We start from the raw sequence: 14135 nt of genomic DNA, 5'->3' as shown, positions 1-14135 counted from the left end.
TGCCACGGCGGTCTCCTTTCTTTTCCTGAGTACTGAGATGACCTGTTCTTGCCCTTAGTTTAGACTTCAAAGACCCTTTCCCTGTTGTAAACAATCATAGAGTGAAAAGCTGCTTCTACTCATACTGTGCACTGAAGGAGATGAGAATAAAATGTCCTCAGCTGTAGAACTAAGGCAGATATTTTATAGGTGCGTCTTTGGCTTGAATAGTAATGCATAATTTGCAATCTTACTCATTTATATGGAGTACTTATAATACCTTGCTGCACAGATTATCTGATTTCTGCTGACACTACAGGTTTTACATGCTAGAGTGCTAATATATTCTTCTCTGTCTTCAATCACATTCCTTACTCTGAGAAGCAGAGTTGAAAGTAGTACCTGCAAGTGTAATTAAAGACCATGCAGACTCATTAAGAGCAAAATGTGTGCTGGTCGGGAAGGTGATCAGGACTGCTCCAGCTGCTTTTATTCTGACATTTTGTTTACTGTTTAAAATAGCAAGACTATGTTTTGTTGTCTCCACAAAAAATGTAGTGACTAGTGCTTTTGCCACTACTCTGTTCTGTCTCTAGGCCTGATATTAAGCATAGATTTTCAGATTTTGGCCAGTCTAGACCTTTTAATGCTAATCTTTTTGTCACCAGTCTGTATTTGTACAATTCATGACAGAGAAAACTCTAGAGACTCATTGTGCATACCTGGAGGCATCCTGCTTGTTTCCACGGTGCATACCAGGAGGTGCCTTTGAAGAAACTAGTGAAATCTCCGTTTCAATACAATCACAATGCCAGTCTTAAGACCCATTATGGAATAGATCACATATTAAAAATATATTTAAAACAAACAAAAAACAACAACAAACAAACAGGGCATTTGCTAAACACACATAGCAAACCAAAGATACTGATTTTTCAGACTGCAAGAAACTATTATGTATGCAAGTTCCACATGATGACAAGAATGGAGAGAAAGCTGGAAGGCAGGAGTCACTGTACAGGTATATTCGCGGACTGCTAAAACAGATGCTTTCCTCCAGACTGAGAGATTAGTTGCTTACTTGGCTTGGCAAAACAGAAGAGTCAAATCAGACCAGGTAATTTAGGAGACAGCAAGATACTCATCCAATTCTTTGGGCAGAGAGCCAGCTGCCCAGGGTTGATACCCTCTCAGTCAGGCCTGCTCCTCCTACTCTGCTGTGGCTGCTGAGAGTCCATTCCGCAGATGGGTGGGACCTTCTTTAGCCAAAATAAATCACATACGCCTTAGCTACTTCTACTGGGGGACTCTAAGAATGAGAAGACAAGCAAACTCACTCATGCTTGCCATATCTGTGTTGCTAACTCCTTCTGAGGTCCAAGATAAATTCATGAAAGGCTTAAAGTGTTACTTGATATTTTAATGTTTTCTTCTTTTGGAATTTAGTCATCCTTGAGCCAGGTTTTCTCAATCTACATCTGTACCAAATCTACCCACTCACATAAGAGAAGTGACTAAATTATTGTTGCAATCACATAAAAATTGTTTGTGCACTGTCAGCTCTACTGGTGCCTTGCAGGATGAATGTCTCAAGGAGATAAATTGTATTTTATCATTTTGTTTTTCCCATGGAAAACACAACCAATTTATTGTCGTTGCAAACTTCAGTAGATGAAACTACTTTAGAATCATTAGCTCTGACTATTGTTGTTGTTAGTCATTTAAAGTAAAGTCAGTGCAAAATCCTACAGTGTTCCATCTTGAAGCAAAAGGCAATTTTAACAATTAGTCTTACTGATACAGCCTTGTCTTTGTTTGTTCTTTTTTTAGAAGGATTTCACTCATTATCTTTTCAATAAATTAGTCTATGGATAGAACTGAGCTCTTCCTGCCAAGGCCATTAAAATCTCCCTGTGGGAGCACAACGCTTTCTGGAGGCATCTCGGAGGGGTGTTTATTCCCAAAGGGCTGCGGGCGCTGTGCTCCCCAGCGTGGACGGTGGTCCCTGATCGGCCCCAATCCCCGCTGATGGCCGCGCTGCTGCCCGTGCCCAGCAGAGAGGGCTGACACATTCATGTAGCAACAGATCGTTGTTTCTGTGCCCAGAAAGTACTGTGCACTGTAGTTCCTGGTTCTGTTCTTTCTGCTCTTCCTCTTCCCTTGCCCTTGTTTCCACAAGAGAAAACTAGCAGTCGTTGGATGATCTGTGCCTCTCTTGCATGTGTTCAGCTGTTGTAGTGCAGTTTGCAGTGTTTTTGAAGGCTTGTGTGTGTGTGTGATAATTACAAGCAGAATATTTGCCATGTCTGACTGGATGCATTCTTTGTTCCATACTCTCAGCTGGATGCTCTCCCTGAAAAATGGAATTCCCTACCCAAACACTACTTAAAACACCAAAGAAGATGTTACTGTGCATGATTGTCAGTGACTGCAGACAAGTTCTCAAAACTCTTTTTCCTTTTTCAGTAGTCAAATTCATGGATGTATTCTTTCTGCTTTACCCCATAATTGGGATAGAGAGAGCAAACATAATACGCAGGGCAACTGAGGCTCCGGTAGCAGATCTCAGAGCAGTCAATGCAAAGGATTTGTAGCTTATTTCTTTCTCCTTTTCTTTGTCCCTGTTTTTGCAGGCCTGGAATCCCCAATGTATTGGTTTTCAGCCCCTGTGCCAGAGAACAGGACATGCGGCATGTTCACACACACACCCTGCAGCACACACAGGCATGTGTGGTTAATTTACTGTCATCTTGCAATGTTATTTTGTGCAATTCAAGACTTTGTGAGGTACTGCAGGCAGGAAGTGGCATCTGAAAGCTTCAGAGAAATAATTGCCCTTCTTAAGAGTAGTCTCAGTTCTTCTGTTTATGAAATAGCTGTTGAAAATAAATGATTGTTAAACAGAAAAGATGGGTCCTAACCCAGACCAGAAGATAGAGAAATGGATCAGCATACTTCCTCAACAATAATGGAAATGAGAGCTAGCAAGCATTTGGGAAAGAAGAACGGTTTCCTTAATACTGCATTAGAAGATCCCACTCTTTGCCAAGGGAAAGATCTGTGATTTGTCTGAGTAACTCAAGTGACCGCTCACAGATGCTAGAGTGTTCCAGGAGATTCAGTTTTGTGCAGAGAAGGGGCCAAGCACAACATCTGGGACGTAGATGCTAAATTCAAGCATTATTATCTGATAACTTTTACATCTGCTGGCCATCTTCAGTCGTGGTGAATGGAAGGCTGTAAATCCCAATGACTGATGTCTTTTAATGATGCCTTAATAATGTGAGGTCTTGCAGGGAGGTGTAGATAGCTTGGGGCACTGACAATCAGCAGTGGCATGAAGTTCAGCAAAGGAAAGTGTTGCATTCTGCATGTGGGACAGAACAGTGCCGAACACAGGCACAGGTGGGGACAAGTGACTGGAGAGCAGCTCAGCAGGACGGCACATGGGAGTGCTGGTGACAGCAGCTCAGCACGAGACAGAGCTGAATCTGGGCAGCCGAGGGGCAAACCGTATGTTGGGGTACATCAAACAGCACAGCTGGCTGGTCAAAAGAGGTGATTCTCCTGATACGGTCTTAACAATATAAAATATAAAAAGAATTTAGGTCCTTGAAAACACGCAGAGGCAGGCAGCAAAGCTAGGGGCTGAAGGAATTCTGTGAGGAATGCTGGGGGCATTGGGTTGCCCGGCCTGGAGAAGAGGAGGCCAAGGGCTGACCTCACTGCTCACTTCAGCGCAATAAGGGGGGGGTGCTGGACTCTGCTGCTGGGAGCTGATGGCAGAATGGAAATGGCACAGAGCAGTGCCAGGCTCAGATGGGACATTAGGAAACGTTTACTGTGAGGGTGGTTAAACACTGAAATAGGCTTCCAAGGGAAGTGGTTCAAACTCCATGGCTTTCAGTATTCAAGAACTGTTTGGATAATGATCACTTCAGCTTTTGGTTAGCCCTGAAGTGGTCAAGCAGTTGGACTTCATATCTCTGTTGGTCCTTTACAAATGTACTATTCTATTCCATTCTGCTATAAATTTTGTAAAACTTGGCACCTGGGAAGACAGACAACTGCGCAAAGGACAGGTAATGGGAGCTCAGGTATTGTCTCTTTTGGCAACTCGTTAGAAGCTCCAGGATAGGGATGGACTGGGCAGTTGGCATCTTAGCTCCTTTTTCAAGCTCAGCACAGCCCACACTGCCTCCAGACTCCCCATCCACTCAGTCAGAATGAGGTGGGCTCATGCAGGGTACCCTGGATATTACAGCAAGTCCAAGAGAAGAGACTAATGGGGTTGAGTGGGTGCTGGACAGAAACCTATGGGAGCTACAGGTTCTGTAAAAAGAACAATTTCTCAGTACTTCTACTACAGCAGACCAGAAAGTAAAATCCAGATGGTTAATGTCTACTTTCTTATTGCATTTTTCAGTTTTAATAATTCTTGGGTCTTGGGTCTTGTACCGGATCACAAAGTTGCTCACAAGATGTGTGGGAAATAGTTTAGGTCTTACTTTAAATCTTTTAGACTGGGATTGTATTTCAAAAATTTTTTTTTTTTTTTTTTTTTTTTTTTTATTCTCATGCTGTACTATGCACTTGCTTCCCACCTTGGACAAAAAGTCAGTTCTCATTTCAATGCTTAATTGTTTTTAGTGCATAATTCTAAAGGCAGGATGATTTTATAGAGATCTTCAGTTGTTATGTGGAATTTCTTTTGCACTCCTGCAGAGTCACCGGTTACTCTTGATCCTGTAGAGCTAATCTTACGTCAGAACCATGCAGCAGTTGACATGTTTTCTATTCCTTGCTGTCAAAGATGCTAGCATAGATGTTTTTAATACTACAAGTTTTTAAAATCAGAGTGGCTACAGATAATTCTGAATACTCCTTCAGAGTAATTAGGGTCTGTATAAATTATTACTCTTTTTTACATCCTGTGGCTTAATGATAGGAAAAGGGAATCATCATCTGACTTTGCCTGATAGAGCATACACATTGCAAACATTCTAAGTGATAGACCTGAAACTATTTTTTATTCCAGCAGAAATCTAACTCATTCAGATTTAAGTGTTATTCTGGCCTTTACAGTTGCTGAGGAGGTATGTTATACTGTTATGTAGGAACATCATACGGGATTTTGGAGGTGATCCTCCCCCTCTACTCTGCCCTGGTAAGACCTCATCTGGAGTACTGTGTCCAGTTCTGGGCTTCCCAGTACAAAAAAGACAAGGATCTCTTGGAAAGAGTCCAGCGGAGGGGCACAAAGATGGTGAAGGGCCTGGAGCATCTCTCCTATGAGGAAAGGCTGAGTGATCTGGGTCTGTTCAGCCTTGAGAAAAGATGACTGAGAGGGGACCTGATCCAGGTCTATAAATATCTGAGGTGTGGGGGGCAGAATGGCAAGGCCAGACTGTTTTCAGTGGTGAGTGGAGACAGGACAAGGGGAAACAGCCGGAAACTGCAGCATAGGAAGTTCCACACAAATGTGCGCAAGAACTTCTTTACAGTGAGGTGACAGAGCACTGGAACAGGCTGCCCAGGGAGGTGGTGGAGTCTCCTTCTCTGGAGATGTTCAAAACCTGCCTGGATGCCTACCTGTGCAGCCTGCTGTAGGGAACCTGCTTTGGCAGGGGGGTTGGACTCGATGATTTCTGGAGGTCCCTTCCAACCCCTACAATTCTGTGATTCTGTGATTCTGTGATTTTTCATAAAATGATCATGGGATAAAATTCAAAGGATGCAGGCTGGTAAAGATTATTCATGCAGAATTGATTGCTTGTAAAACAAATGTAAATTGCAATGCAAAGCCAGTGTATCCAATCATTCAGGCTGATGTTGCAATATATGGTGCTGACTCTACTCATACAAAGAAAGAACTAGACAAAAACCATACAGTAAAATTGTATTGTATGAATGCTTTAAAATCCAGCCGTGTATTTGTACATGGAGCAAGCCATCAACTGCATTTTTAGGTAGACTCTCTTGCTGACTGAAAGGTTGCCAGTAAAAACCCATGTTTTTAATGTAAATGGATGAGTGCATGCACCCTTTTCTTAAGAGCTAGGTTGCTTATTTTTCACCAGTACATTCAGGAATGAGTAAAGGAGCATGCCCTTATCTTTATTGAATCTGAAGTGCCATGAATCACAATAGGAGCTCCTGCTGCCTCCTGAGCCACCAGGCTGCTACTGTGGAAGAGGAGGCTGGCTGCGAACAGTAAATCAAGCTGCTCTCCAGAGCTTTTTCTCCAGAGCCAGCCAGTATCAGTTCCATAATATAACTGTTTGCTCTGTTGAGTTGCTGAACAGTTGGCATGAGATAAGGAATTTATTTAATCAAGATCAGCTTTCAGTTCAGCACTGAAATCTAGAAGGAGGGTCAAAAAAATCAAGTGTGAGAAGGCTGTATCTTAAAACGTACTTTCCCTCCAATTAGCTCCTTTTTCACTTGTCACCAGTTAGGACAGAGCTCATGTCTATAGCGATGTACAAAATACTGATTTCTACTAGTGGTCCATGGTCTCCCTGGATCCTGCACATCACCATGGTGTGTTCATAAGCTTTCCCTGTAATCCCCTGCTTTATGCTAATCACTTCTGACACTGGAGAAGTTTGTAAATCCTGGGGCTGAGATTAAGACCCCTTAGCTTTCATTACATGTTTTCTAACACAAATAGGCCTTGAACCCTGCTATAACTGCTGCAGTCTGCATGTGCTAGTGTGACAGCAAAGGCTGTCAAATAATAAGGCTCCCCTCTACATTTCAAACATCTTTGAAAAAGCAGAAAGTACTGTTTCTCTCTTTCCAACTTAGCTATACAATCTTTCACTCACAATTTTGTTTTCCAAAGGGGAGCTATCATACACAGGATTTGCTGATATCATTCTTAAAATCGAAAACATTTATATGTTCAGACTTAGCTAATTTTCTTGTTTGGTTTGCCTATCATGTAGCAGAGTTGGCAGCCTGAAAAGCAGTAGTACAAAGTCCATTTTACTTTTCTACCTTTAAATTCAACATATATGGTCACACGGATAAAAGACTTCACAGCTAAACAACCACTGAAGCTCTTATAGAGCTTTTCAAATACATATTTAGGACAAAGTTCATGCTCTTTTATCTAGGTCTAATTTGACAAACTAGAATGACAGGATGTTAGCTAGTTAGGAAAACACAAAACTAGGTGGAATAATATCACTAAACAGCAAAAGTGTTTGATAACGTTCAATGCCTAATCCAGAGTAATTATTTTGGAGTTAGTAATGAACGAACAAATGGAAGTACATATTGTGATGTTGTGTAGCTGAAGGTAAGCCAACAAATACCACAATTTAACTAATTTCACTAATAAGACACAGAAATATATGCCACACATAGTGAAGGGGAACTAACAGGTTAAAATACATTTGAATGTAACTGTGTGGATTTTTTTGATAGTTCCAGTGTGTAAAGAAACACTAATATATTTGTTGTATGTTGCTGATATGTCCCAGACCTTAAAAAGTCTGGAAAACATACTTGGTTGAATCTGCCCAGCCCCCAGAATAAAAATACCTTATACAGTTCTAATGGGAAGCTGCCTGCCTCTTGCTTGAAGCATCTTCTGTCTCTCTGTACTGACACTGGAAGTCAAGGTGTCTAAGAGCAGCCTGCTGCAGGGTTGCTGCTTCAGAAGTGGGGAAAATAGCTTCCCAAATCTGATGCTACCATCACTCTGCAGGACATGTTTGCATTAAAAACCAAGGGCCAAGGCACAGTTCAAAACAGTAACTCTTTTTGTACAAGAAAGTACCTATCTCCACCCAGTCATTTTAAAAATAGCTTTTAGTAAAGTAATTTACAGGCCTGGCAGGAGAGCAAGCAGAAAGTGTAAATGGAAAAAATGGTTAGGAAGTTCTGTGTCCTGGACAAACTGGGAAAAGAGCAACTTTCAGAGAAAAGCACATTTAGAATGAAAATTTGTTACATAAAATGCTCTTTCAAGTGATGCAACAGTAATACAATGGGAGTCAGCTTTTGGCCCATTTGTCTGACCTAGGTATTCACCAAAATGCCTGCTCTGCCTTGGTTTTTTTTTTTTTTTTTTTTCAGGGTTACCCCATTACTAAGTAACTTGTTCAGAAGAAATTAGATGTGAAGTTTATCATTGCTTCCTGATCTTTCAAGCTTTTAGGATTCCCTCAGTTAGTATCAAAGTTTTTTTCCAGAAGACTGGCCTGGCCATTCTGTGATTATGTGATTCTGTTAAATTCACCGCTGCATTTTTTGGAGAGGTCTTATTAGTGAAAGATTAACATTCACATGCAGATGCACTCATTCAGTGCCATGAGAAGCAGATCTCATCGCAGAGAGACCTGGACTGCAGTAGGGAGGGACTGGAAATCCCAGTTCCTGCTCATGACACAATTTCTGCACTGCCCTGAATGTTTTCCCCCATGGGTCTTTATGATCAGATTTGTGCTTAACATAAAGCTTGACTTAGAGGTGAGCTGGAAATATTGTTGCCCTATGCACATCTTTAAAACACAGTGTTCAGAAATTTCACATCTTCCTTCCATTTAATCTGATTCACAGCTGAATTATGTTTGTTCAATTTATGTGCAGCAAGAATGACTTATTAGGCCTTATTAGGACTTATTAGTTTTGGGGGCTTTTTTTAAGCATCCTTTAGAACAATGTCTGCATAGATGACAGAATAACAACAAGATGTCTCTGTTACAAAAATGTTAAAGACAAAATAAATTACATCAGACATGTTCAGATTATTTCTGTATATGGTTTGTAAAATGGCTCCATGAAATAACTTCAGAGCAGGAATGTATTTTTTTCATATGAACAGTGTCCTAAAAGATTCCAGAAATGAACTGAGACTTGCTTCACCTTCTTGTGAGCTAAGCTGAATGGTCTACCTCTGTTGTGCAGCCTGTTTTTCCTGCTGGTAGTTCCACTGGTGGTTTGCTGTGGGTGGGAATGGGAGGATATTTTGAGTGAGAAAACATCGTTACAAAAGGCAAGTTAGGGCACCCAGAGGCTGTGCTGTTCAGGAGGGTTTCTCATGTTGATCACGCTGGCTGCACTGATGCTTCCTGTCCACACTTTGCCACAGCCCTGGCAGGACAGCAAAGCTGAAGGCCTGGCATCTCACTGCTAGCAGGCTTTTATTTTTGCTGCTTGGCCAACGCATCCCATGTACTAACTGACTACAGTTATTTTCATAGAACAAGAGAATAACAGAATATCCTGAGTTGGAAGGGACCCATGAGTATCATTGAATCCAGCTCCTGGCCCCACACAGCATCTCAAAATCCAAACCCTATATCTGAGAGTCCCCTCAGCTCTTCTGCTCTGCACTGAGCACACCGAGGGACCACAGCTGCCCCTCACACATCTTGCCCTCTGGTTCCTAGCAGCGAGGAAAACAGCCTTCTATTGAGCTGCACCACATGAAAAGCCAGCACTAACTTGGTTTAGATTCTTGGATCCAACTGAATTTTGAAGAAAGTTTAATCCAGAATACATACACGTGGGATTGATTCCTTGGTGCTTTTTACAAGCTTCAGCATTGGTTCTGCTGCATTATGTTCATTGGAGCTGTGTTAAACCTTCATGAAGAAAAGCATATGCATGTTTTTCCTCATGGCTGTCCATTTTCTCCTCTGCTGTAGAGCTGTCACCACAGTGAATGACACAAAGCTCTCCTCAGACATCAGAGTGACTGGAAGAAAGCGCTTTATAGACTGGCTTCCCAGTCAGATTTTCATTCAGATGATAAAACCCTTCACACATCATCCCCTTCAGACCCTTCACCATCTTTGTAGCCCTCTTCTGGACACTCTCTAATAGTTTGATATTCTTTTTGTGCTGTGAATCCCAAAACTGCACTCATAGTGAGGCTGCACACTTTTTATTGAAGCCAGGTTTATTGATGCCAGCTGAAGGCTTCATCTGTACAGGGCGTTTACTACTATATACAATGTCAGTAGGCAGCATGTTCCTCAATAACAGCCTTTTCAGCACCAGGCATTTCTTGTCTTCTTTCATGACAGTGTAAAACTACCCTTATCTCCAGCACAAGCTCCCTCAGAAGCAGTCAGTGTCACCTGACAGCCATTTCTATCCCATCTCACAAGGCCTATGTTTCCTGGTCTATTAAGTATTCAGTCTTGAACCACCAAAAGCAAGACAGAAAACTCACAGTGGCTTAGCTTCAGTGGAGCAGTTCTGCCGTGCCCCTCGTACAGCACTATGTGCCTCACCATTTTCATTTTCTCTTCAACTTTCTTTGTGCAAGCTCCTAGTGAGTGGCTTCAGACTGGCAGGAGAAGCCCTCTGCTGTGATCTCATTAGGTCTGGTGTAGGGCAACAGTAGGAGGATGGAGGAGAGTCCTCTCAGCCCAGCTGGGTCCTGCTGGCTGGCAGGAAGACTGCCTCACCTCAGAGTATTGTTGACAGCAGCTCAAGATGTGAAGGTGGACTGGAATTAACAGCTGTGAGGGCTTATATTAGCCACAGTCTGCAAACTGCCCACATTTTACAAGCCCTTAGTGATTCCCAGGCCAGTGTTAAGTGATTGCAAACAGCAAATGTAGTCGGTCTCTTAACTCCCTGACATGAGGAAGCTGACGCTGTAGCTTATGAACAATAAGCTCTTGTCAATCAAATGACTGGTCCTGTGTCCTCCTCCTCCAGGGCTATTTGCAAAAATTTCCTATCTGAAATAATTGTGGTAGAGTTGAATTTAACATACAGGATTTAGTTGGCTAAAGTGGGTAGTTTCAGTTCTTCAAATTTAAATCTTACTTGAACTGATAAAACACAATTGTAGTTGATATCTTTGAAGTCAAGCTCCAAATCCAGTATCTTATTTGGAGAGCCTAAAATAAACTGTGTTTTTGAGAGAAAAGTTTTAAAGTTTTTAAAAGTTTTAGGGACTTTTTAGTCCTGAAAATAATTTGTTTGAAAGGAAATTGATAGCTCTTAGAGTATTGTACATATACATGTTTCTCTGTGTTCTTTCTAAAACGTATTTACGAAAATGTGAACTGAAAGACTGGGTTAGCAATGTTTAAGAATTTGGATGGTGTGTGTAAGCATCCCAAGGTGGCAGTGTTAGGCAGCCTTTCAGTTTTTTCTGTTGGACAACGAAACCTTCTGTCCTGGGCAGACAGGCAGCAGAACAGCATTCATTTTATTATGCAAGACTCTGGATCCTTGTTGTTGTACTCAGCAGCATCTGCCAGTAATGAAGAACAAAATGAATTAGTGCAATTATTTTAGGGATCTTGTGGTACAAAATAGATGACACAAGCTTAAACCTGCAGAAACACTGACAATGAATTGCATTACTCATATTCTCAGTGGTCACTTTTTTCCCTGTTAAGGGGCCAAGGAAAATCAAATTGACCTTTAGGTAAGAGGCAGCAGAAAGGAACACATTACTCCAGCATCCCTTAAGGATAATTATAAACTGCCTTCCCCTGCAGGGCTGGTGCAGTGTTGAAGAACTGTTGTGTCATTCCTAATTTTCTGTCTCCTTATGGCAAAATCCATAGCATCCCAATTTCTGACCCAAAAATTCCTTTTTTAAATGCAGAGAAGAACCAATGCCACTATTCTGAATAGGTTCAGTAGCCTTAGTTGCCTGAATGTGTTTCAGTGCCACCTCTTTCTTATGCTAGTGATTTTTTCCCTTGCATTGGCACCATTGCGCCCAGCCACATCTGGGGTTCTACATCCACTTTGAGCTCCCCGGAGCAGGAAAGATGTTGGCTCCATAGAAGAATGTGACAGATGTGACAGAAATGATGAGTAGGGTGCTGTAACACTGCATATAAAATGAGCTCAGCATTCTTGAGGCGGGAAAACAGTAAGGATGGAGCCAGAGATGCACAGGGACAGCATCAAAGGCACTGACCAAAAGCCAGAGGAGTCTCTTCCTTCATAGGAGGATATCTGACCTAGGAAAAGGGAACCCTTAGGGATTCTCACCTTGGAGGAGATAAGGGAAAAAGATTACTTATTGCAAGGCACTTGAGAAAATCACACTGGCCTCAGGTCTACCAAGTAAAATTGTATTTTCATTCTTTTTCAAACTAGTCTATCCAGATTTATCCTGTTTTCAAAAGTCAGGAAGAGACACTTAATGTGTTATGTTTAATCCAGTTGGTGGTCAGGCACCAGTGATGATATAATCATAGAATCATAAAATAGCTGGTTGGAATAAGGTTGGAAGGGACCTTAAGGATCATCTAGTTCCAACTCTCTTATCATGGGCAGGATTGCCACTCACCACGTCAGCCTGCACGGGTTCCATACAAACTGGTCTTGGGCACCTCCAGGGATGGGGCATCAGCAGCTTCTCTAGGCAGCCTGTTCCAGCACATCACCAAACTCTAAGTAAAGGAGTTTTCACTAACATCTAACTAAATTTCCTCTCTTTTAATTTAAAGCCATTCCCACTTGTCCTATCATTATCAGACCATATAAAAAGTCACTCCTCTTTGTGCTTATAAGCTCCTTTCAGGTTCTGGAAGGCCACAGTAATATCTCCCTGGAGCCTTTTCTTCTCCGGGATGAACAAGCCCAGCTCCCTCAGCCTTTCTTCACATGAAAAGTACTCTGGTCATCTTCATGGCCCTTCTCTGCACCAGCATGAACTGCTTCGCATCTTTCCTGTACTGGGGGCCACAGGCTTGGACACAATTCTCCAGATTGGACCTCATGAGGGCAGAGTAGAGGGGGAAAATCACTTGCCTTTCTCTGCTGGCTACCCCTCTTCTGATGTAGTCAAGGATACTGTTGGCCTTCCAGGCTACAACTACACACTGCTTGCTCAAGTTCAGCTTTTTGTCCATCAGGACTTCACAGCTGTTCTCCACATGGGTGCTCTCAGCGAATTCTCCAGATCTGTACTTGTAGTTGGGATTACCTCAACCGAAGTGCAGCACCTTGCACTTTGCCTTGTCAGACCTCATTAGGTTCTTGTGTGTCACTTTTTTAGCCTGTATATGTCCCTTTGGGTGGCATTCTTTCTTTTGTGTCAACTGCAGCACTCAGCTTGCTGTCATCTGCAAACTTGCTAAGGGTATAGCAATCCCACTGTCATGTCATTGATGAAGATATTGAAGAGCACCAGTCCCAAGGTGGACCCGGGGGGGACACCATACACTGTAGGCTTCAACCTGGACATATTGCCATTTACAAAAACCCTCGGGCTACAGCTATCAAACCAATTCTTTATCCATCTAATAGTCAAGCCTTCAAATAGATTTCTCTGAAGTGTAGAGATAAGTTCCCGTAAGACAATAAGATGACATCAGTTGCCCTTCCTTTGTCCACTTATGCTGTCACTTCAACATACAAGGCCCCTAGATTATTTAGGCAAGACCGTCTCTTGGTGAAGCTGTGCTGTCAGTTTTTGGATCACCTCCTCTTCTCGCCTGTGCCTTAACATAGCTTCCAGGAGTATCTGCTCCATGATCTTTCCCGGCATAGACGTGAGGTTCACCAGGTTGTAGTTCCCCAGGTCTTCCTTTCTGCCTTTCTTAAAAATAGATCTTTTTCTTTTCTTTTTGCCTTCACCTGACAGCCACAGTTTTTCAAATATGGGGGAGAGCAGCTTGGCAACAGATCAGCCAGTTCTCTTAGAGCCCTGTGATGTATATCATCAGGCCCCATAAAATTGTAGACATTCAGCTTCATGAAGTGATCTCAGATGTGCTCTGCTCTTACACTGGGAGGAATTTTGCTCTTCCAACCCCTGCTTAGAGGTGCAGCGATATGAGAGGCATTGGAAAGTGACTGACAAAGAAGAACAAGGCAAAGAACTCACTAAGTACCCCAGCCTTTTCCATGCCTGATGAGGCCAGCTCTCATTTTCATTTTATTGGAGGGGATACATTCTCCTTTGCCTGTCTCTTCTAGCCAGTATATCTGAAGAAACCCTTCTTGTTGTTTTCCACCTCCCTCACAAAGTTTAATTCCACCTGCACCTTGGCTTTCCTGAACACATCTCTGCACTTCTGGATGGCACCCCTCATTCTTTGAGGCCACTCATCCCTGCTTCTAGTGATTATATTTTCCTTTTTGTCCCTCAGTCTGACAGGCAGTCATTACTGAGCCATGCCAGTTTCCTGCCTCTTCTGCCTAATTTCTTAATC

This window comes from Centrocercus urophasianus, unplaced genomic scaffold, assembly GCF_019232065.1.
Source record: "Centrocercus urophasianus isolate 14NV4802_14NV808 unplaced genomic scaffold, USGS_Curo_1.0 seq_21, whole genome shotgun sequence".
In the NCBI taxonomy this organism is placed as follows: Eukaryota; Metazoa; Chordata; class Aves; order Galliformes; family Phasianidae; genus Centrocercus; species Centrocercus urophasianus.
This window is presented reverse-complemented; position numbering follows the sequence as displayed.